General features: G+C 40.8%; 1 protein-coding gene across 22 annotated transcripts in view; it reads right to left on the reverse strand.

The window, feature by feature from the left end:
- Window positions 1-23661, reverse strand: part of FHIT (fragile histidine triad diadenosine triphosphatase) — a 1451419-nt gene that overhangs the window by 948709 nt on the left and 479049 nt on the right. Inside the window, exon 1 of one of the 22 annotated variants that reach the window (XM_033865225.2) lies at window positions 17681-17816. The exons of the other annotated variants lie outside the window; for them this stretch is intronic. The gene's annotated coding sequence lies outside the window, so the exon portion shown is untranslated. Of the gene's footprint in view, window positions 1-17680; window positions 17817-23661 lie in introns of those variants that run through there. 22 annotated transcript variants of the gene reach the window in all.

Raw genomic sequence — 23661 nt, forward strand, 5'->3', positions numbered from 1 at the left:
GTCTTTTGGATTATAGCCATCCTAGTGCATGTGAGGTGATATCTCATTGTGGTTTTGATTTGCATTTCCCTGATGACTAATGATGCTGAGAATCTGTTCATGGGCTTATTGTCCATTTGCATATCTTCTTTGGATGAATGTATTTTCACATCCTTTGCTCCTTTTTAATTGGGCTATTTGACTTTTTGTTATTGAGATGTAAGAGTGATACAAGTCTCTTATGAGATATATGATTTGCAAAAAATGTCTTCCATTCTGTCAATTGTCTTTTTACTATCTTAATGGTGTCATCTGAAGCATAAAAGTTTTAAATTTGTGATGTCCAATTTATCTATTTTTTCTTATGTTGCTGTACTTTTGGCATTATATCTACAAAACCATTGCCTAACCCAAGGTCATGAAGATTTATGCCTCTGTTTTTGTGTAAGAGTTTTATAGCTTTAGCTCTTCCATTTGGGTCTTTGATCCATCTTGAATTAATTTTTGTAATACGACGTAAGGTAGGGGTACAACTTCATTCTTTTGTATGTGGATATCCATATCCAGTTGTCCTGTGGCATCTTTTGCATCACCTTTAGAGATCGTTTCCTGTAATTTTTTGCCACACAAAGTATGAAACAGGTACCAGTACACAGAGTCTAGGAATATGACCAACAGCCTGAGAGCCTCTTTAAAGCTTTTGCATTTGGTCTTCTTTTCTGCTTTAGGAATATGCTTAATATTCTACTGTTTCAGGAAGCAGCACTATTATATCTAGCTGATTAGTACTACTATTATTAACTGATATACTATTAATAATAATAGTAATTAGCAGTAGTTAGCATGTGCCAGGCACTATGCTTGCATTTAACATGTATTAACTTATGAACATTTCACATGCTTTAACTTATATAATGTTCCCACCAACACCACGAGAAAGGTAGAACACCCTCTCCTAAGGGTGAGGCTCACCAATGTAAAGTAATTTTCCTTAAGTCACAGAGCTATCACAAAGAAGGATAACAAATTGAGGGAAGGAACTGCACTGGAAAATGGGGGCCAAGGAATGTTTCATAACAATTTCTAATAGTAAGTAAGCATATATGCAAACTATCCAAAAATAAAAAAGCCCAAATCTAGCACCAATCAGTGACGTTTCCAGTTCTGGTCAGGGAGTTGACAAAAAGGGATGGCCTCCCTTTCTAATCCAACAAAGGGTTAGAAACCGTATCACTCAAAGATATCACTCAAGATTGATCTGATGGCTGAAAAGGTTTTGTCAACACTCCAAAAATTGCATTAGTGACTAGGTGATCGATGAAGTGAATCAATTAGAACTGGATTAGAAATCCAGATATGAAGTGGATTACTTCCAATCTGAGAATTAGGAATTCATTTACCAATGATATAATAGGTAGCATCAATTTTCAAAAATTGAAACCCTGTTCCTGTTTGTCCACAGGGCAAAATGAAGTAAAAATAGCTTTGAAAAGACTGACCCTATAGAGCAACTGGATCTTGGGAACATTTTTCCAGATGTCTGAAACTTTTACTTTCACTAACTCACTTTGTTCCCTGACTTGGATACCTGGTAGGGAGATTCTGGTTAGTTTTCAGCAGAGAAAATGTGGACAAAGAAATGAGTTGACTATTCCAAGTTCAAATAGCTTTATAGCAGAAAATCCCACTTTCCTCACTTGAAGTCTAATTCTCTTTCCCTACACCAGCTGAGTCCTTAATAATAAATATGATGACAATAGCTGACATTTACTGAGTCTTACATTATAGAGCACTCTATCTAAGCACCTGAAAGATGGCAACTAATTTATTTAATCCAAAGTGTGTGAGAGAGGGAGGGATGCTACTACTATTCCTATTTTGTATAGAAGGGAAAGGAGATGCTAGAAGCTTAGTTGACATGCATAGGAAATGGAGTGAGACCCTGAACCCTGAAGACTTTGTCCTCTTCATAGTGTCTCCATGTTGTTTCAGAATAGAAGCAGTTAGACATATAAGGGTTAAGCCTGGCTAGACCAACTCCAAGTTGAGTCTTTTTTACACTAGGCAAACCGTCTTCAGTATACTTATAATAACTTTATAAACGAAAAAACATTTTGAAGTTTATTTCCTTGCAACACAGAAACATCACTACATCTCCCCTGGGATTTTCAGCACTGTCTGTTGTGAAACTGGTCTGGGCTTAGCAAGTATTGCTTTATCATTCTTAAATAAAAACCATTATAGAGAATGCAGAAAACAATTTCCCTTTGAGTTTCCCCACTTCTACCCATATTGAGAAAGATGGATCCTTAAAGTGCTGAAGGAAAGCTCACAATACAATAAAACCTCAGCATCAGAAATGTTCCAAGTCCCTCTGCTCTCTCCCCATATTTAGGAAACTAGAATTTAATATAGGGCTCAGCCCTCCAGAGGATCCAGCGTATAGCGCTGCTAATTCAGTTTTATATATTTTAACTGAGATAAACAAGAAAGAGATAGAGAAGCCAGGGCAGCTATGTCAAAGACATAATTACGATAAAACTAATCCAGCTAACAGCAATAGAGGCAGATAGTGACTCTACTGTGATGCTATGTATAGTTTGTATGGTCAGAAAACTGTATCAATATAAAATGTGAATGAGACAGGAGCCCCAGTATAGGAAGGCAAAGATAACTTACTGTGTGACTCCAGAAAATAAAGTTTATCCAGGAGATCAAGGAGCATTTATGCTATTACTAAAATATCATCCAGATATATTTTATAAATTGCAACCGGGATCAAATCATTTGATTAATGAAAGAGTATTAAAAAGGAGCACACTGGGTCTATAACCAAATAGTCAGGAAAACCTCAATTTTGTTTTCCCTAACAGAGTTTAAACCTTGTGGCAAATCTGTACAATTCTGAAGATAAGTTAAAAATTTTCCCAGCTTGAAATTCATGGCGGTGCTGTCGACCATGTCATATTTCTCAGTCTTGACCACAGAAATACCTTGAGATACATATACATTGCTGAAATACACTATTTCTCAAAATTGACTTTATCTTCAACTCCAGTAACCCTGTCAAAAAAGGAGGGTTACTCCGGTCACTTCATTTTTGGGAAATCCACATTAACTCATTTCTTCAAATGCTCATTAACATTTCTATTAATGATATTTCTGACCCTCTGTACCCACTCTTTCAGACAGGTCAAAACTAAATTTTTCAGTTTGCCCTCAAGTCTTTGCAGATAAAATGTCATAAAAACAATGGTTTTTATTCCAGCTAGATTGGAATTCTCTTCCATTCCCTATACTCTTCTCACTAAACTCTACTTTTTGCTAATCCCAAGAGGCATGGAAACCCAAATGCCTATTGTACTAGAATGTAATGGAAATAAATGAGTAAAGCAATCTAGTTATAAGAAAAATAAACACCAATACACTTGATTGCATAGTAAACACTATCTCCCTGCCCCTTTTTTGTCACAGAGACTTGTCAAAATTTATTTTTCATTTTCAAAACTTTGCTAGAGACATAGTAATAAAGAAATAGTCTCAATAGTGCAAGCAGCGACCAGATGGCAGTTGACCTTTGACCTCAGTGTTAAGAGACATCATGAAGAGGTGGAGACTAGCAAAATATCTGTCTAGATTGGCATTTGATACTCACCTCCAGCCATTTGTTGCCAACTAGGAATTTAGGCTCCATGTTGTAAGATCTTCCAGTTTTTTATGGAAAGTAAGAAAACCTGCACTTTCTGTGAAATCTCCAGATTTTCTACTATTTTCCAATCTTGCATGAAATCTTCCATTTTTCCAATCTATTCTATTTCTATAGTCTAGTGTAGTAGACATCTGGTTTTGTTTGCTTTCTGCCAGTGAGCTGATATACTGAGACCTCTGAGTTATACCATCCTTCAGCCAGTAAATTTTAGTCTTTCTCACCACTACCCCCTACTCCAACCACCCATCCTTTCCACCTATCTACGCCCATCACTTCCTTTAAGACTTTACTCAAGAAAATACTTCCTCCACACAATTTTCCCTGGATCACTCTACTCTTCCTTCCTTGTGATCAAACTGGTTTATTCCTTCAGCCTTTATACATACACTTTGTGATCCATTTGTAAGCCCTCCAGCTCCTTCTCTAATTCCACCTAGACTACAAATCTCTAAAGCTGAGGACCCTGTCTCCTACCACCTTCACACCCCCTGAGGACTTAGCAGAGTATTATATACCCCACAGGCATTACATGCATACTTTGGGTGAATAAACAGTCTATCTGCCTAATCTTGCTGGGCTAGTAGTTTATATTCTTAGACCTAATGCACTTTTGGATCAAAATAGTAAGTCTAAGTCAACTCTCCACAGTTAAGGCAATCTTGAGGATTCAAATACTTAGCTATACAGGCAAGGCAAAACAGTTTATCCAGGCAATAAAAGAAGAAGACATCTATTAAGCTGAATCATCAAGGCAACTGTCCCAGTCTGGCAAATGTTCAAGTTTGGAACTTAGTTTCAAGATGTAGCGTGGAGAGAAAACATATGACACAAGTGTCATCTCTTTCATGTCCTGAGCTTGTGACACACATCATTAATTGATCGCAGCATTCTTTTCTGCTGAGTCTGAATCCAACTTTAGAACCTTTTTAACAGCATTCTAAGATGGGTCAGCATTCTAGGTGGAGTTGGTATTTGAGTGGAAAACACTAACGAAAGGATAAGATACACATAAATTTTAGGGGTCAGAAAAGAGGAAACATAATAGGTAACTTCTGCTGCCTCTCAACTTCTCTATATTTTAGAAGCTGGATGACTTAGAATGGGGAAAGTTAGGTATCTAAAGTTGAAGAGTTTAGTAAGAACTAAAGAAGAAAAAAATATTTCTACTTTAATGGTTGTGCCAGTTCACCTTATCTGTTAAATTTTAATCCTGTATAAAAGATTTATTCTGTGACGGAGCTGCTTTTGTTATGCCTTATAAAACATACTGAAATATATAAAGGGTAAATGACTTCACAGGGATTGCTAGTTTAAATAAATAAATGGCTATGTTTATTTATATTTATATTCAAGAGGCTGTTTCATTTCTCAAACACTGAACCAAAACCACTTTTAACAACTCAGACACAAAATGACCAGCATCAAGAATTATGATGAAGGACTTCCCTGGCAGTCCAGTAGTTAAGACTCTACGCTCCCAATGCAGGGGGCACAGTTTCTATCCCTGGTTGGGGAACTAAGATTCCACATGGCATGGCCGAAAAAAAAAAGAGGAAAAAAAGAAAAGAATTATGATGAAAAGCCAATTATCTTTAACTACAAGCAAACTTATTAGCATTTATTGAAACAAATGATCTCTCAATACCAGAAAAAATAAATGTGGATAGGTTAATTAATCCTTCACTCCTAAGAGACCAAAAGTTACTTTTCAGAGACTCTGTGCCTTTTAAGCCAAATCCACAGACAATAAGAAACCAGTAAATGATAAATTAAGGTGCAAGCGAAAGACTGAGTAGCACAGTGGACATCTATGAGTTTTGCTTGCCCCAGCATGCATTCCTCATTATACTGGAGTCAGCATCCTGACTTTCCTCTGGGGAACCTCCTCCTTCCAACTCTCAGGCCAGATGGCATGGATGGAGCTAATGTCACACCCTACCACCAAGAGTGGGCCACTGACCAATCAGTGTTTTCCATTTGATGAATGATACAGGGAGCTATTCATTAATTCAAGTCAGTCCAATGATACTCTATCTTGAAATCTGGCCTGGAACTACTGAGAAAGAGAAGTTTGAAAAAAAACCCCAAATCCTGCTGGCATGCTAAGCTGCTAAGATATATACTTTGAGCCTCTGGTGACCATCTAACCACCACAAAAAGAGACCCTGCCTCTGCATGACACCAACCTGATGGAAGCAGAACTAAAAGATGAGAGAAATAGATTTCTGATGCTATCTTTGAGCAGCTAAATCCAGCCATTCCTGAAGGCAAAGTAGCTCTTAACTTTTCAGATAGGTAGGGCAATATCCCCTTACCTTCATTAAGCCACAGGTAAAGCTGAGTTTCTGTCACTTGCAAATAAAAGAGTCATAACTAAGTGCAAATAGCTTATAGTTTATTTCATTATTGGGTGTTGAACCTCTAAGCTTTTGCATCACTGTATTAGAAAATATATTCCAGTACTGACGGGCTATTACCTCGTGCAGCGACCCTCATAAATTCTCATTTCCTCTCAGCACCTTTGTCTTCTCATTTATAAATTAGGGATTTAAAAAAATGGTACTCCACAGAGAAGATATACAAATGGCCAATAAGCACATGAAAAGACTTTCAATATCATTAGTCAACAGGGAAATGCAAATCAACTCTACAATGAGACACCACTTCACACCTACTTGGATGGCTATAATCAAAAAGACAGACAATAACAAGTACTGTCTAGGATCTGGAGAAATTTAAAACCCCATCAACAGTATATTGTCGATGGGAAGGAAAATGGTGCTTTGGAAAACAGTCTGGCAATTCCTCAAAGGTTAAACATAGAGTCATCATATGACCTAGCAATTCAACTCCAGAGGAAAAAAATATATATTAAGTGTACACAAAAATTTGTATACAAATGTTCATAGCAGCATTATTCACAATAGCCAAAAAGTGGAAACAACCTAAATGTCTGTCTACTTATGAAAAGGTAAACAAAAAGTTGTATATCCATAAAATGGGATATTATTCAGTAATAAACAGAAACGAAGTACTGATACCTGCTACAACATGGATGAACCTTGAAAACATTACACTAAGTAAAAGAAGCCCATCACAGAAGACCACACATTGTCTGATTGCATTTATATGAAATGTCCAGAAGAGGCAAATCCACAGAGACAGATGCCTTGAGAAAGGCTGAGGCAGTGGCAGGGTGGACGGCAGACTCAGGGCCCTTGGTGCCTTCTCACATTGCTCTTTTTATTCCTTGGATAACGAGCGACCTGTCTTACCCACGGGTATGTCATGCACTATAAAACACTTGTACATACATGTGTCTGTCAATAAAGTTGATGTCCTCCTGCCCCCCACAAGAATAGAGAAAAAGAGAGAGAGAAAGAGATATACAGTAGCACAGGCAGCTCCCCACTGGGTCTGAGCCTTGCCAGCCCCACCACCACGAGACCATTGCAGTCAGCTGGCACCTGTTCTTCTGTAACCTCGTGACACCGAAATGCTGCGATCAAAAATGTCGACACGTTGGAGGAAATGCAACAGGACTTGATGGACTGTGCTACTCAGGCACTGGAGAAATATAACATAGAGAAGGACACTGTGGACCATATTAAAAATGAGTTTGACAAGAAATAAACCTCACCTGGTACTGTGACTTGGGGAGGAATTTCGGTAGTTATGTGACACATATGTGGGGACTGCCAATTGGTACAGGGTTTCTTTGTGGGGTGATGAAAATGTTCTGGAATTAGAAAGTGGTGATGGCTGCACAACTTGGTGAATATACTAAAACCAGTGAACTGTACACTTTAAAAGAGTTAATGTTATGGTACAGGAACTATATCTCAATTTTTTTAATTTAATGGAAAAAAATGGTAGTCTCTTCTGAGTTTCACCATGGACAGTACAAGAAATCCATGATGATAATTATAAAAATGACTATTCTTGGGAAAAACTAAGAAAAAAATCTATACAAGTGTAAAGATCTATTGTTTTTAAAGCTTCAGCAAATGTTAAGAGAATGGGAAAACAAAATTACCAAATAGATTTTCTCAGATCACTTGGCTTCTTTTGTATCAAGAAATGGTCAACAGATAGCTAGCAGGCGCACATAAAAGCTATTTGGAGACCTCTTGAGGTTAACAGCATGCAACATATTGCCACTGCACCAGCCTGGCCGGGAATATTATTTACGCCACCCTTTCACAGCTGTATTGGTCTCCCATTAAATATTCAGAGTTTCCTTGTTAATAAACTGCATTAGGAGCTGGATGCATTGTCTGGATAAACTGCACTGTCCAAAAGGCTGCCCCATTATTACAGAAGATGCAGAATGTAATTAGTATTCCTCTGTGCATAAGCCACAGCTTCCAAAAATGGCGCTATATTATGAAGCCTTAATTAATAAACAAGAGTTGGGCCGTGACCGGTTACATTTATCTGAATTTTATATTGTGAAGAAAGGCCACTGTTCAAATCCCATTTACAAATATCTAAATTCTGGCTAGCCTACAATCTGAACAGTAAGCCTGAGAATTCTGTGCTGCTAATAGCATTGTGTTGGTACACCAACAATAGCAAACGATTAACTGCTGGGGCATAAACCATCCTGAGAAATGCTCAGAGTGGGATGATGATAACACTGTATTTCAGCTGTATTATATGGTGCAATTCTTCTATTTGTTCATATGCATTTCCCATTTAATGGACGGAGGAACCACAGTGGCTTTTCATATCACTGTAAAGCCCTAAATGTGACAAAAGAAAAAGAAAAATGTGAGCTGGAAAAATATAAATAAAGAAGTGTGAGGTGGTGCTGGGTGGGAGCAGGGGTACTTCATGAAGGAGTGTAAGTACACAGCTTTTTTCTGCATTTCCAGCTGCTTGTTATTGATTTTCCCCTAACCTAACCCCAAAGGAGAGTCATTTATGTAAGCCATGAGCGTTGAACTAATATTTGGGACCATAATATCAAGTAGCCCAGTTTATGAGCCTCAACTAAAGGAGTATTTGCATTAAACTGTACTCACCCGATTAAAATCCATCAACTCTAGCATCCTGAGAATTAGTTAGCACCTGTTACACTCAGCTACAGGTTCTCTGTGCACAATCAGAGGGCAGCAAGGAGTCAGACTCAGACCGGGAGGGGAAGGGCGGGGGAGAGCATGTGATGTGTATTGAAAAGCAGATGGCATTAAAGACTGCCAGTGCTTAAATCTGAAAAGAGTCCTAAGCCTACTGCAAATACAGAGCTGCGTGAACATAATAATTCTTTCAACAAAGTCTGTAATATGGCTTCCAGGGGTGCTGTGAAAACAGGGTGGTGAGATGGTGTTACAGTTCAGCAAAGAGAGACTGGCCCAGCAAGGGAGTGTGGCATCCACAGGAAGCCCAAGAAATGGTCCCTGCCTCCGCAGAACCAGCTAATGCTCATGGATGGATCCCGAGCCCCGGGGGATTTCAACAGCCTGAACAAGCTGTCTTAGATCACTGACCTTTCTATCAGCTCCAGGCACCAGGCACAGGCTCAGAGTCCTATCGGTCTTGGCAAGACTTGTTCACCGTGACCACAGAGATGGCATTTTAATCAGTAATAGGCTGTAAGAGGCCACCTTCATGCATGTGAAGAACACTCCCTGAGACACTGGTTTAAGTCCTAGATCTCTACCACCTAGCTATGTGATGTCCGACAAACAGGCTTGCTCATCTTTCAATCAGAGGGTGGAGTCAAATATTAAATACTTGTGAAGTGAATGAATAAGGGAATAGAAAACCCTAAAGCCGAGTTTCTAACCTCAGTACCACTGATATTTAGGGCCAGATAATTCTTTGTTGTGGGGTTTGAGTAGGGGAGAAAAATATTCCCTTCTACTCTTCTAGGTTCTGTAGCTGGTCTAAGAATTAAACTGACATAAAACAGATTAACAGGAGAGGAAAAAAAAAAAAACTATTTTAATTACATATATACCTACAGGAGCCCCACAAAGATATGAGACTCAAAAGGCCAGATGATGGAGGCTTATACATTTGTCCCTTGGTATCTGCATGGGATTGGTTCCAGGACCCCCACGACTACCAAAATCCGCAGATGCTCAAGTCCCTTACAGTTGCGCCTCCATATTGGTGGATGCAGAACCCGTGGATACAGAGGGCCGACTATATACAGGGAGCTAAGGAAAGGAAAGGGGTCTCGGGACTTCGTAGCGGGAAGGCAATCATGAGAAAGTAAGAGGAGAAGATGTTTGGTGAACAAAGGTACAGGCCCCTTTCTAATGTAAATTCCCTTACAAAAGCATAACTTCTACTGTTTTCAGAGCTTCTCCTGTGTCTGCAGTTTCTCAAAATAATTGGATGGAAATAATCCTTATTCAAGAGTGGCACATTTGGCACAGCATATTCGGCTACCCTTCAGATGTTTCTAACATCCCTGCCTCTACGGACTAGATGGGAGTAACATACCCTCTCTCAGTTATGACAACTAAATAAGTCTCCAAACATTGCCAAATGTCTCTCGGGGACAAAACTGCTCCTGGTTGAGCATCACCTCTAACGTATTTAGGTTCCAGGAGATAAATTCATGTACCATACAACTATATAGTAACCTCTAACTTTTAAGAAAACTTACACTGACATCTTCAACATCACTGGTAGTTCATTTCGACAAAAATTTTATTGAGCACCTATTATGCGCCAAGTAGAAAGATGAATGGGAAAATACTGCCTCTGCCCCTGAGGAGGTCACAGTGGCATTTTCACAGTCCTACATCAAAGAGAAGGGCAATGTCCAGCTAACCCTGTTTCCAATAAGTATGAGAATACCCTTCTGTGTGACTAGACAGGCAAGAAGTCAGAGCATACCTCTTTGCTGTTAAAAGATTAGCACATATATCAGAGATGCTGTCATTTGATAAGGTGAATTTTTGGTCATTTGGACGCATTTTAGTTGTTCGCTGCAGTTTGTTTATTGGCAGGCAGGGGAGCCTCCGACCAAAAGGACTGTCCCAGGAGGTTGTTTAGCCTGAGCATAAGCCAAGACAAAGAGCTCGGGAAAGAGACTGACTCTTACTTGCTGTCTGACCCTTGGCAATGCATTAACCCTCCAATCCTCAAGTCCTCTTCTATGAAAGGGAGATAATCATTGTAGAGTGGTTAGCACGATGCCTGCCATGAAGCAAAACCTCAGGAAACAACAGCTATTATCACTGCTGTTGCTATTGTAACCTCTCTATTTTATTATGGACTGACTGTTCTTTTTTTATTGTGCTAAAGTGCACATAACATAGAATTTACCATTTTAACCATTTGAAGTGTACAGTGCGGCGGCGTGAAGTACATTCACCTTGCTGTGCATCCAGCTACACCACTCATCTCCAGAACTTTGTTCTTCTTCCCAAACTGAAACTCCCCTTGCCTCCCTTCCCCCATGAGTGTTTATTTAAACCAGATCTTATCCAGAAAAATACCTTTCGAGGAAATGAAGTCTAGGCTTTTGTTTGACAAAGCCTCTCCTTGACTAAACTTCCTCTAATCCCTCCTTGCCTTGACCTTGTCTGGGTCTGGTGGCCCAGCTGCAGCAAGAATCTTGCTAAATCAGTTTAGCAAACAAACAAAGAAAGAAAAAAACACTTTATATCTAATCTCCCTCAATATCTGATCAAATTCCCCATCCCCCACCCTTGGTATCTGATCACCTTGGCTGGCCTTCAGCAGGAACACTTAGGTCAGTTTAGTAAGAATTACCCTTTTGCCTTAAAAAGTGCCCATCCACTGACCCCTCTTCTGCCCCTTGACTCTAAATCCCCACTTGTCCATGTTTCATTTGGAATTGAACCCAGTTTATACTGAGGTTTCTTCTCCTCTATTGTAATAGTGCCAGCATAAAATCTGTTTTTACCTCTTTAGCTGCTATCAGGCTCCAGCTGTCACATGTAAATGCAACTAAAGGCAATTCCCACAGTACCCCAGAAACGGAACAGAAACAGCACTAACAATGGCCATCTGGGGTTATGTTGATGAGTTTAGTATCCATCAGCCACCTCCTAGGAGTAACATGTAAGTGATTCATCTATCTTGAGGCAAAAAACAGAGGATTCCAAACAAAAGCACAAAGGCTCCTGACTGTGGAGCCTGCCCATCGTATTTACCATCACAAAAGCACTGACTGCACTCCCCACTTCAGTTAAGACTGGAGCATCTAATCAACTATTGGGGCGACGCCAAACTGTGACTTGATGGTATATTATTTTGAATTAAAGTTACTTAAGAAACGGCTAATGCAAGAGGGACACTCTGACCCTCCTGTCCCTCTTCCTGAAAACAGGAAATAAGTCTCCCCTGTGAAAGGTGCACTCCCTGCATCTGGAGGTAGAAGGAACGACCAGCACCCTTATCCCCAGAGACAGGGAACTCAGGCCTAGAACCCTATGTAAACAAACCTTGTTACTTCTTTAATTCACTACTCCAAGCCCAAACTCTGTTTAGATTCTTCACTAATTGAGCACCCAAAACCTGAGTTTCTTTGTCCTGTCAATTCCTCACAAATGTATTGTCTAAGAAGTATAAATGCTGCCTGCTTTGGCCACTTCTTAAATCCCATTCCTATGAGACCTCCACGCATGTGAATTAAAATGTGTTTCTTTTTCTCCTGTTTATCTGTCTTGTGTCAATTTTATTGTTAGTCTGGTCATAAGAACTCAAGAATGGTAGAGGGAGAAGTTTCCTCCTCCCTGACACAATATTATTCCAGAAGGAACTCTGTTGACATATTCATTTGGTAGCCTGTAATTGGTGGGAAAAGACTAGTCGTTGGGCCTAAACTATCAAAGGCACTTACTTTTCCATAGAAAGTGGGCAAACTTCCTTCGCCAAGAATCCACGTGCTTTTGTAGAAGCATTCTAGGGGGAAAACTTCTGGTTTATAGCCAACCTCACAAAGTAGCTAAAGAGTTCCGAATTTCACCTCAAACCTCTGCTTCAGCACCTACTGAGCTGTAGCACGTTATTTTCTATCCACTGTCATTCCTGATCCTATCGCAAGTCAGTTTAAGGTGTTTGTAGACAGGAACCCTATCTGAGCTGTCAGCACCTTGCCTGATCATCTTCCAGCAAAGTGGTCAGGCAGAAGCATGCAGCTAAGGATGCCCTGAAGCAGACTGTCCAGGAAACTGGCCAATGAGATGAGCATCTCCACTTGCACTCAGCTGATAACATATATGGTACATCTGTCACCATCTGTCCAGGCGTATTGATCTTGTAACAGCCCCCAGGCACTTCAATCTGGTGGCAGCTCTGTGACTTCTACCTGTGGATCACTTTGTCTCCATGCCCTTTCCTTTTCCCCTTCTTATCCATGCATTAGGACCTCGCCAAAATGTTGCCTCCTTTGAGAAGCCTTCCCTATACCCGCTAAGGCAGAAGTGGAGATGGCTGTTTTGAAACAGAAACAAACAAATACACAAAAACATTGAAATCTCCAAACTGAATTTGGACTTTATCTCAAAAGATGTGGTATGATGTATGGCGTAATGCATGGCAATTTTTTCCAAGTCTTAACAATACATCACAGTGACCTGGGGAATTTTTTTAAAATATGGACTCTCAGGCCCCACCCTGATTGAGACATTAGGCCACAAGCTTGTGGCCCAAGAAGGTATTTTGTTTTAAAGCTTCCCAAGATATTCTGATGTACAAAAGTACTGGAAACAGTAGGCAGGCATGCTACTGTGTGTCTTTAGGCAAGTCACTTTGCTTCCCCGAGACTGTTTCTCATTTGTAAAATTGCGGATAAGAATGCCCATCTCACAAGGTTTTGGAAAAGACCCACAGAGGGCAAGAGTGCAAAATCCTTGATGATGCCTCAGCAAATGGAGCTATGAGGATGATTACTACGGATTTCCTTAAAAAGCTGTTCTCCGCTTCTCAAAACCAACAGCCCAGTTTGCAAAACCTTCCTCTATTAGAGAACAAAGAGAAGACGGTTTCAAACCAGGATGATAGCCTGAAAAAAAATCAAAAGGGACATTGAGAAGGAGCCCATGTAGAAAGCAGGACATGAGCACGTAATTAGGTTTTTCTGAAGGCCTATATTCTTCATTCCCATTGCCATTTCTCCTGATTAAAAGGTTCTCCCAGTAGCTGAAACCATTAACGTTAAGTCCATCAAATGGTAGCTGTTGTGGAGAGCTACCCCACTTTGTTAAATTAGTCAGGCTTTTGTGTCTCTCATAGACTAATGCTTTAACACTTCACTACCTATAATAAAGTATATGCACCACAAGAAAAATGTGTTTTGTGACCAGCAGGCTATAACACAGTGTTCTGCTTATAGGAGCCATGGGTTTAATTGTATCCTAAGCTGATGATGAGTCACCACTCTGGCTTTTGGTTAAGGAAGCCAAACGATGACTCTGTAAACCTCAGCTCAGAGTGCCCCTGAGTTTGAGAAAAAATGCCTGATTATAGACTGTTTTGTATCACTTAAGGGTGTCAAACAATAGGATACCATGACAGCCAGGACTTATCAAAGTCCCCTGCAGAATAATTCCCCATAAAGAGGTGGTGGTGGGGAACTAGGAACCATTCCATAGCTCAGAGCTAGAGGGAAGAAAAAATGCTACACAGAAGTAAAAGAAGGTTTCCACCTACCACATCCACCCCTTCAGATGTCCGCCCTGGAGGCTAAACTGGGAGACAGATGAGACACCAGGCTTGGCGTCTCCTGTTTGGAAGGGCTAACTCTTAGAGGGCTCATCCTGGCTCCCTCCAGCCAGCACCAGCCGAGCAAAGTTCGAGGCACTGGAGCCTTAAGATTACAAACACTGGCTTTGGAGGCCATGCACCCAGAATCAGAATCCACCCATTTAGCCGAGTTACCAGCTTTTTTAGGTTCTGAGCTTCTGTCTCTATTTCAAAAATGGGAATAATGAAAACATGCAGCTTCTAAGGTCAGGGTGCAGATTGAATTTTATGGAAAGGACTTAATATGTGCTCAGTAAGAAGCAGTTGATACCATTACTGTTTATTATTATTATTACTACTACCAAGGAACTATCAACAAGTCTGAGTCTCCTATGAATGTTAGTCAAGAGCCACCAAGCTTCTATTATGTGGCGAGCACTGCGGTCTTGGGGACACAGGAGCAAACAGGACAGATACAATCTACCCTTTTATGAAGCTTATGGTGTGTGTGTGTGTGTGCGTGTGTGTGTGTGTGTGTGTGTGTGTGTGTACTGGCCTGCACATTGTTTATAAACAAAACAAAACATGTAGCAAACATTTTAAAATTGGGTGACTTCACACGGAAGTCCAGATTTCTGGCTCGTTTTGAAAACATCAGAAAATCTGAGAGGAAGTGAGATCTCTCTCCACAGGCCAACCTGCTCCTCCTCCAAAGCCCTCACAAGTCCCAAAACACAGCACCAGCCTTCCGCCTGAGACGGGCTCACTGGTCTCTCTAATCAAGAGAGTAGAGCGCGCTCAGGCTACACGAAATGAGGGGCCCCGGGGGACATGAGCGACAAGGAAGCGAGGACACAGACCTAGAGGACCAGAACTGAAATGCAGGGAGGGAAAGGAGGACTGGCATCCACCCTCTGTCCCTGGGTTTATTTGTCTCTCTGCTCAGCTTGCTTTGTTTTGGTTGGACACAGAAAACCCTGGAGGGGAATTCTGATTCCAACTTGCTCTATGCACAGATAATTATTTGGGGCTCCCAGAAGGCTGGAGAGAACAATGACTTCCCCAGCGGTTACAGTTGGACTAGCTTAGTTCCTTTTCTTCGCCACAGGGGTCAGAACCATGTAAGGGGAGCTATTTGTTTTGGTCTTAAACCAAATCTGCCCTGGGACACAGACAGATGTTCTGACCTGAGACCAGGAAAGCCACTACTTCAATGCCTAGTCAGCCTACAGACGCATAATACGCATTTTCCCTGTTTAAACTGTTTACTTCTCTCCTTTGCAAATAAGAAGTAATGTTCAGAAAAAAATACTCTATGCCCCAAAATTGCATCCCTCCTCCCAAGTGAGATATTTCGTGTTTCCTAGGAAGATGGGATAAAGACAAGCAGGGGAACTAACTGGGATGGATCAGTGAAACTACAGAGGCTCATTTGTATACAACCTTCTAATAAGTATCCACAACTTCATTCTAATAGGAAATGCATGACAAGTCCAAGTCCCTTAAAAACAAAGAAATAGGAGAGGAAAATACATGCTCCATAGTTGTGAACACTATAAGAGACTGGAACAATCTTCCAGCAACCGCACAGAGATTGTTCCTACATCCACCCAAAACTATTATCGTCAATGGTGTCCCCTCATTTTAAACAGAATGAAATGGATTCAGTTGGCTGCTACAGGCTGTTTCTAGCCTTCCTGCATCTAAAGACATTTTCACTCTCAGCCGTTCCAATAGGGATTCATTTGGATTTCTTGTCAACTATCCTTCAAAGACAAGGTAAGACCTATTTTCTGATTAAACTTATACTCAATTTTATTTGTTTACCCAATCATCTAATACCTATTTATTGACTGCCTCCTAAGAGCCAGGCACTTTGTTAGGTGCTGAAGATATAAACGTGAGTCAAAACAAAGACAGGCCTTGCCCTCAAGGAATCCAGGGGAGGCAGATAATCAAAAGACCTTTCCAATATAAAACTGACCTTCTGAAAGGTGCCCAAGGAGAGGTATCTGGTACCAGGAGGACCTATTACATAGAAGGAGTCCAGTTAAGGGGGTATAACAGAGGCAAAGAAAGTGTCCCAGAAGAAATAACACTTGAGCTGAAATTTATAGGCTGTAGGTACCAGATAAGCAAAGGCCCTGTAATGAAACTGAGTAGAGTGAATATAGGGACTGAATAAAGGCCAGCCTGATTGGAGTGGAGAATCCACAAGGGATGGAGTGATGAAGAAGAGTATTAATGGTGACTATGCAAGGCTTTATGGCCCACATCAAGAATTTTGAGCAATGGGAAGCCATTTTGGGGATTTTAAGCAGGGTACAGTGGTAGTAGTTGATATGACCATATTTATGCTTTGAAAAAAAATGGATTTGGGTAGAGGGGAGGCGGAATGAGTTCAGGTAGGCCAGTTAGTCTAGAATTTGGATGGTATGGTGCTGGAGGTGATGGAGTAGAGGTGACACATTCTAACAATACTTTGGGACCAACCCAATGTGCCAGATGCATCTCAATGGCCCAAGACAGGTACTAACTATTAATATACTTCCTGGTGCTGTGAAGCTGAGTAAAGATTTTTTTTTTTTTTTTTTTTTGGCCACACCGCACGGCTTGCAGGATCTTAGTTCCCCAACCAGGGACTGAACCTGGGCCCAGGCAGTGCAAGCACCAAGTCCTAACTACTGAACCACCAGGGAATTCCCAAGACATTTAGAAGGACCAAACCAAATAGGACCTGAGCACATCTAGACTCCCTCATCCCCAGCAGCAGGGTACCACTATGTGTTCTGAGCCATCATAGCTCTGTATTTGAATTTACAGATTCTGAGAAAGATTCCACAGAAAAACCAATTAAACAGGCAGGGAAGAAAACACCATTGAGTGCTGGAAAGAAAGATGATAACAAGCAGGTCTCAGTGGAAGTCGGTAAAATGTTGAATTTCCATTCTAGTGTCATTAGCACTGTTCCTGATTTGTTTTTTTAAATATTTTGGTTAATCAAAACTATGGGTCAATCAACTGTTCCATAATGACAGCTTCTGTGGTCATAAATCCTTGCTATTGCCTGCAGCTGACATGGTCTCAGTCCACGGGAGAATAAGCAGCAAAAGACTAATGTGTCTCTTCATTTCCCCCAAAGGGAGTTAGGCAATGCATAGTGTAAGAATATAAATTATTCACAATGCTTTCTTGAAGTTTATGATTCATGGTTTGGGAGAAATAATGGACGAAGGGGGGAGGTGGGAAACAGAATCCTGAATGAGAAAATTTCTTTTGAAAATGGAAGGATGAGTTTCTAAGGTAGACCCAACTCACCACACACAGGGCTCCGGGCTTCTCAGCGGTAGCCTCTGGTTCTTTCACAGAATGGTTCACTCACTCCTTACATTTGTTTGGACAATCCTTATTAAACTGTGGTCACCTGAGGAGGGCTCAGTGTCCACCAATCCAGTTTCTCTAGACTTTGGTGAAGGTGGAGAGAGGGAGAGAAAAACGGAGAGGAAGGTTAGAGAGAGGTCAAGTCTAGCTGTGTGACAAAGTACTGAGGGAGTGGAAGGAAACAAGTGTATCATCTGGTGGAGGAGAGAGGACATCTGTTTGGTTTTACTTTTAGTAAATAACAGACATCAGTGTAGTAAAACATATGAAAGTGGATAGGAGCAGTAGGGTTGTTTGTTGGTTGGTTTGTCTGTTTTGATAAAGTTAATTCATATATCAAACCCCACAAAACGGAGGCTGCCCCAATGGCCCAGCCCATGTCATAAATCTAAAGCTAGGTCAGCCCACACTTACAGGAAACACCTGTTAAGGGAACCTAACACACACCAAATCACAATCCTCCAACTCAGCTTTAGAGAGCTCACCTTACCCTAGAAAATAGGACCTGCTCTCCTTACAATGAAATCCCTGACCTTCTAGCCCATCATGCCATTTCCGCGTCACTGTTTCCAATCATCTGTAAAACTCACCCTTGCCCAAAATCTCTCAGGAAGGGTGCTCCACTGCTCTGCACTGTAATCCCCCAATCCATGAATTGTTTTCCCTTGAATAAAGGACATCAAACTTATTACTAAATCATTTTAGTTTTGTCATTTGACAGTTTGTTTATAAATATGGCCTGGATTAGATATATAGCTCTCCTTCACTGTTTCTAAGAAATACAAGTAAAGGGTTTCAGCAATTTTGAAACTCTGCTCTCTTGCCAAACTGGGTTTCCTTGACAGGAAATGCTGAGACTGAATCATGTGCATCTGCTCTTTATAAAGGCTAGAAGCACATTTATTGAACCTACCAGATGCAGGCACTGTACTGGGCACTATTAATGGTAGACATAATAGAAAAACCCTTCATGGTCCAGCCTTGGCTTACCTTCCTAGTTTTCTCTCTTGCTACTTCTCCTTCAACACCAAGACCACAGCCATTTTGTTCTGCAATTCACAGAACATTTTGTTCTGCTTCCCCTCTTTATTTATAAACATGTTTCTTTCTGCACTGAAAGCTCTCCCTCATTCATCCAGCTGCACTGAGCCTCCCCACCTACACCTGGCCAATGCCTACATTCTTCCTGTCTCGGTTTGGATGTCACTTCCTCAGAACGCTGTCCAGAATTCCGAGGTGAGTCAGGTGCCCCTACTCTGGGCTCTCAATGGTTTGTCTCAACCTAGTCTAGGTAGCATTCAACGGTAATTAGATGGTGGGAGGCTTTTTGATAGCAGGGACTAAGTCTTTGTCATTCTTGCATCCCCAGGCCCTAGCACCCCATGAGACACAAACAAAATGCCCACTAAATCGCTGATGAATGAATAAAGATATGCAATACTTGATGCCCAACTTCAAGGAACTTTCAGTGTAATTAATAAAGATATAACCTTTTGAAATACAACACAGCACAAGGCATATAAAACAAGTGCCTCTTGTGTAACAAAGTAGGTATTCAGAGGAAGCAAGGATTACTTTTGGCTGGGCTGATGAGCGCAACAGCAGTAAGAACAATTCCATGTTTATAACACAAGCACTGTTAGTTGTTTTCATAAATATCCCTGTACCATGATACTATTATCCCCATTAACAAATGAGGAACCCAAGGTTCAGAGAGATTAAATGATTTTTCAAAGTTACAAAGCTAGTAACCAGCAAAGCCGGTATTTGAATTCTGAACACAAAACACTGAGAATGAATTGGAAGGTGAGTAGCCCATGGAAAAGGGAAAACATAGATAAAGGCACTTTGGAGCCATGCATATCCTGGGGACTAAAAAGAAAGATCAAGCTGATGGTATGTAGGAATACCGAGGACACCAACGCTAGAAAGTGAGTAACTAGATTGTCAGGGACCCTGTGTGCCAGGCTAAGGAACTTGCATCAGCTTATGGCCACCAAGGAACCACTGGTAGCTTTAGAGTAGAGGAAACATGATTGGAGATGAGTCTTTGAAAGATTTATCAAGCAGTGGGACACAGGCTGGACTGGGAGACAAAAGGGGGGTTTGCAGAGAAGGAAGAAACTCAGAGCTGAGTGCAACTCTTTAAAGGCACTGATCTCTGGGAATAGAGTAGAAAGGATGGATGCAAGCCATCCTGTGAGAGAAGAAACAAACAGCCATTGAGAGCTGAGTTACTGTGGGTCTGAAAGAGAAAGAAACTAAAAGAGACTTAAGAGTATTAAGCCAAAATGACAGGGACACTAATGAGGAAGTCAGACAAAAGAAGTACCATAGAAGGTACTGGTTTGAGGAGAAACTTTAACATGCTGAAAAAGACACTGCAGGGAAAATCTTCAGGGAACAGTTGGAAATGTGGGACCAGAGAACGACCACCGTAAGAAATGCAACTTGGGGGCCATTTGCCATAAGGTGCAAATGGAAGCAATAGAAAATGTGCCTGTGTCTTCAAGGGCTGAGGAATAGAAAAAGGGGGTTGGAAAGTGTGCAACAAATCTTAGTTAACACTCACATTTAGATGGCAGGAATATGAAGATTAACAAGTAAAAGATGTTAAAGAATAAGATCTAAATGCCCAATATGAACCAGGCACTATGCCCGAAACTTTTTATATGTTATTTGATGAGGTCTGTACTATCTTTATCTTATAAACACTCAGGCTAAGGAGTAATGTATCTTGCCCAAGGCCATATAACTGGTTAGTGACATAGGTGGGTTCAAAACTATGTTTATCTGACTTGGGGAGCATCTCACTCATGCCATGCTGCCTCCCTGAACAGGGCCGTGGTATGGAGGCCATTGGAGGGGAAGAATGTTCAGGAGTGGACAGGATGAACTCAGGCAAGGGCAATGAGGACTGAGAAGAGGCCACTGAGTTTAGAGACCCACCTCTCAGTGAGAGCTGTGATATAAGACCTAAAATTGAACCTCAATATTATATGCTGTCTTGACATCTGGGGAAAATCAGGATGGCCTCCAATGGCCCAACCACAAGTTCCTCTTCCCATTCTGCTCCTGGGGATTAAAGTCCCCTAGCCAAGCAGCTCTCCTTATCATGTGGACCAGGCACAGTTCCTCTTAACCCTGAATAATGGGGTTCAGTTTCCTGTCAGCCTCTGGAATGATTCAAATAAGCCAATTACATCTTCTTGCAGGAACCAAGGGTCACCCACCCCCTTGATACTGCCTCTCACAGCCTCTGGTTTTTCACTCTGTTCTCAAGTGCAACCATCTTGGGGCTTTGTGTGGTGTGCAGCACCCTCTTCCCCTAGGCTGTGAGCATATGTGACTGATAAACGGCTGTCAATCTCCCCTGTCCAGTGTTGGAGGTTGTGTGTTTGGCCATCCCCACATCCCTAGGGTGGAAATCTCTCCCTTACCAACCGGGTAAAAAGACGGTGATTAAAACAATAGAGGACTCCAAAGTGTTCCCTGTGGACGTTACATGGGTAAAATGCTTCACTTTAACAAGTATTAGCTTCACTACAAGTGAAGAAATCTGAGAAATGAATGAATTTGCTAGTTTTAGACAAGAGGAAACTGAGGGACAGACGGCTTAGATGGCTACCCTGAGTTACACAATAGTAAATTCTTTCATTTTAATGCTGTGTTCTTCTCCAATATTTTCTTGACAAGCTCCTGTCCAGATGCTGCATAAGAATCACATGTATCCAGAATTTACAGAAAGCTATTATAAGCAATAAGAGAAAGGCAAAAAGCCTAACAGAAAAACAGGAAAAAGATATGAATGGCTAACTCCCAAAAGTAGAAATAGAAATGGACAATAATGGGGAAATGTTCAACCTCATTATTAATCAAAGAAATTCAAACAAAAATCACAATGAACCATTTCCTTGTATCTTTCAGGTTAACGAAGATTAAGAAGATTTACACTATCCAGCGTTAGTGATGTTAAAAGGAATTGAAGACTGTCATATGCAGATGGATGAGTAGAAATTAGTACCTTTTTGAAAGACAGAGGAGCAACTCCCATAAAATTGTTAATTATATTTCCATACAATTTAATTTCTAGGATTACATCTCAAAGGAACAACTTGTCAAGTCCATGAAGATGTATGGATGAGGATGTTTGTTCTACTGTTCTTTGCAATACTGAAAACCCAGAAACAATCTTAATGTCCATCAACAGGGCATTGGCTAAATAAATGTGCTTTACCTATAAAATGGATTACTATGCAGTCTTTTAAAACGATGAGGTAGATGCATATTTATCAACATAGAAGGATGATATTAGGTTAAAAAAAACTAGCTTACAAAACTGCGTGTGGAATATTATACATATAAAATTTTGTATATTTCTATATACATGCATAGTGGGACATGTGGAATGAAATTTACACAATTTAAATATCAAATATATACAACTATCTAATTTTCAGGTGAGTCTTACTCTCTTCTTTAGTTTATCCCAAAGGCACATAACAATAATTGAGGGTGGGGGGGAAAAACTTTCTCATTTTGGGGGAAAAAAATACTTTGAGCAAGAATATTTCCCTTCAAAAAGAAAATGTATACTTCAGGAAGAAATTACACAAATCCAACAGCATGTTTTGATTTTGTATTTATATTTGTTTTCCGACAGATAAATGTGAAATCCTGGAAAGAAGGGACTCAAGCATGCACTGGGTTTCTCATAGGAAGTACATATACTAAACTGAGGCTTTTGTGCCCTACCCTCCGTGAAAACCAGAAGGAGCCTGGGTTCAGTAGGTGCTGGTCAGCCCCTCTCTGACTGAAAAGGACACCTGAGTGGTGACCAGTGCGATTCCCATTCCGAGTTCTCAGCAGCGGCTAATTTTTTGCCTTTGACCTTGCAAACTATTCACACCTACGCTTTGATAAGTCCCACTCCTGGAGCTTTCACCTCTTGACAGCAAATGATGGTGTTTCAAAATCCCATTTGTGCCTGTTCGCTGTTAGAAAGTTTTGTGTAAGGCACATGTGACCTGCAAAATATATTTCTCAAAACTTAACTCTCTGAGCAATCAGTCACTGATTTATCTCCCAATTCTATCACCCAGAAGAGGGCAAAAGGTGACAAAACAGAGCCCACAGAGAGTTTAATTCAGAAAGACAGACACTTAATTTAGTTATTCTGAAAAATAAGAAAGCCTACTATGTCACTTTAGAAATTTCAAAATAGAGATCTCCGTGTATCCCATTAGGCATCTGTCATGCTCCCAATAATATTACTTGTGACAGCTCTGAGAGAAGCAATATACATGGGCCTCGTAGGTCTTCAAGAATGCACAACTTAATCCATCTGGAAACAGTTGTGTTGTTGACCCTAGGGTTCTTTATATTAGAACAAAGTCAGACACGAACTCTGAGGCGGTTCCGGAATATTATATGAGGGTGAATTATGGGTAGTCACACAACCTAGCATTGTCCTCTAAAGCGTTTTTATGAGGCAGAGCCAAAGGCTGGCCAACCTCTCCTTCACCACAGAGGAAACGGAGGCTAAAAAGAAAAATAAGAAGTTTATGAACTATTAAAAAAATAAAGCTGCAGAGTTAGGGAGTTATGGATTAAGTTCCAATCCATTAATTCTTTTATTCCCTGATTTAGAGGTGGCTGAAAATGTGCGGCCCTCTGGTGGGCGACAGAAACACTCCCATGCACAGGGGCCAGAAAGGCAAGGCTGGCACAGTAGGGGGTGGGCCCACTTGGTCGGATGGTAATTCATACGGGAATCTGGAATTCAATAATCTCACATCCCACAGGTAAGGGAAAGATCCACTCCCCAATTTCATTTGGGAGTTCTATTACATCAAGCAATATTCTGTTTGGCCAGACATGCCATTCTTCTCCTGAAGGAAATTAATTTCTTGACTCTT

Source organism: Tursiops truncatus, chromosome 10, assembly GCF_011762595.2.
Source record: "Tursiops truncatus isolate mTurTru1 chromosome 10, mTurTru1.mat.Y, whole genome shotgun sequence".
NCBI lineage: Eukaryota > Metazoa > Chordata > Mammalia > Artiodactyla > Delphinidae > Tursiops > Tursiops truncatus.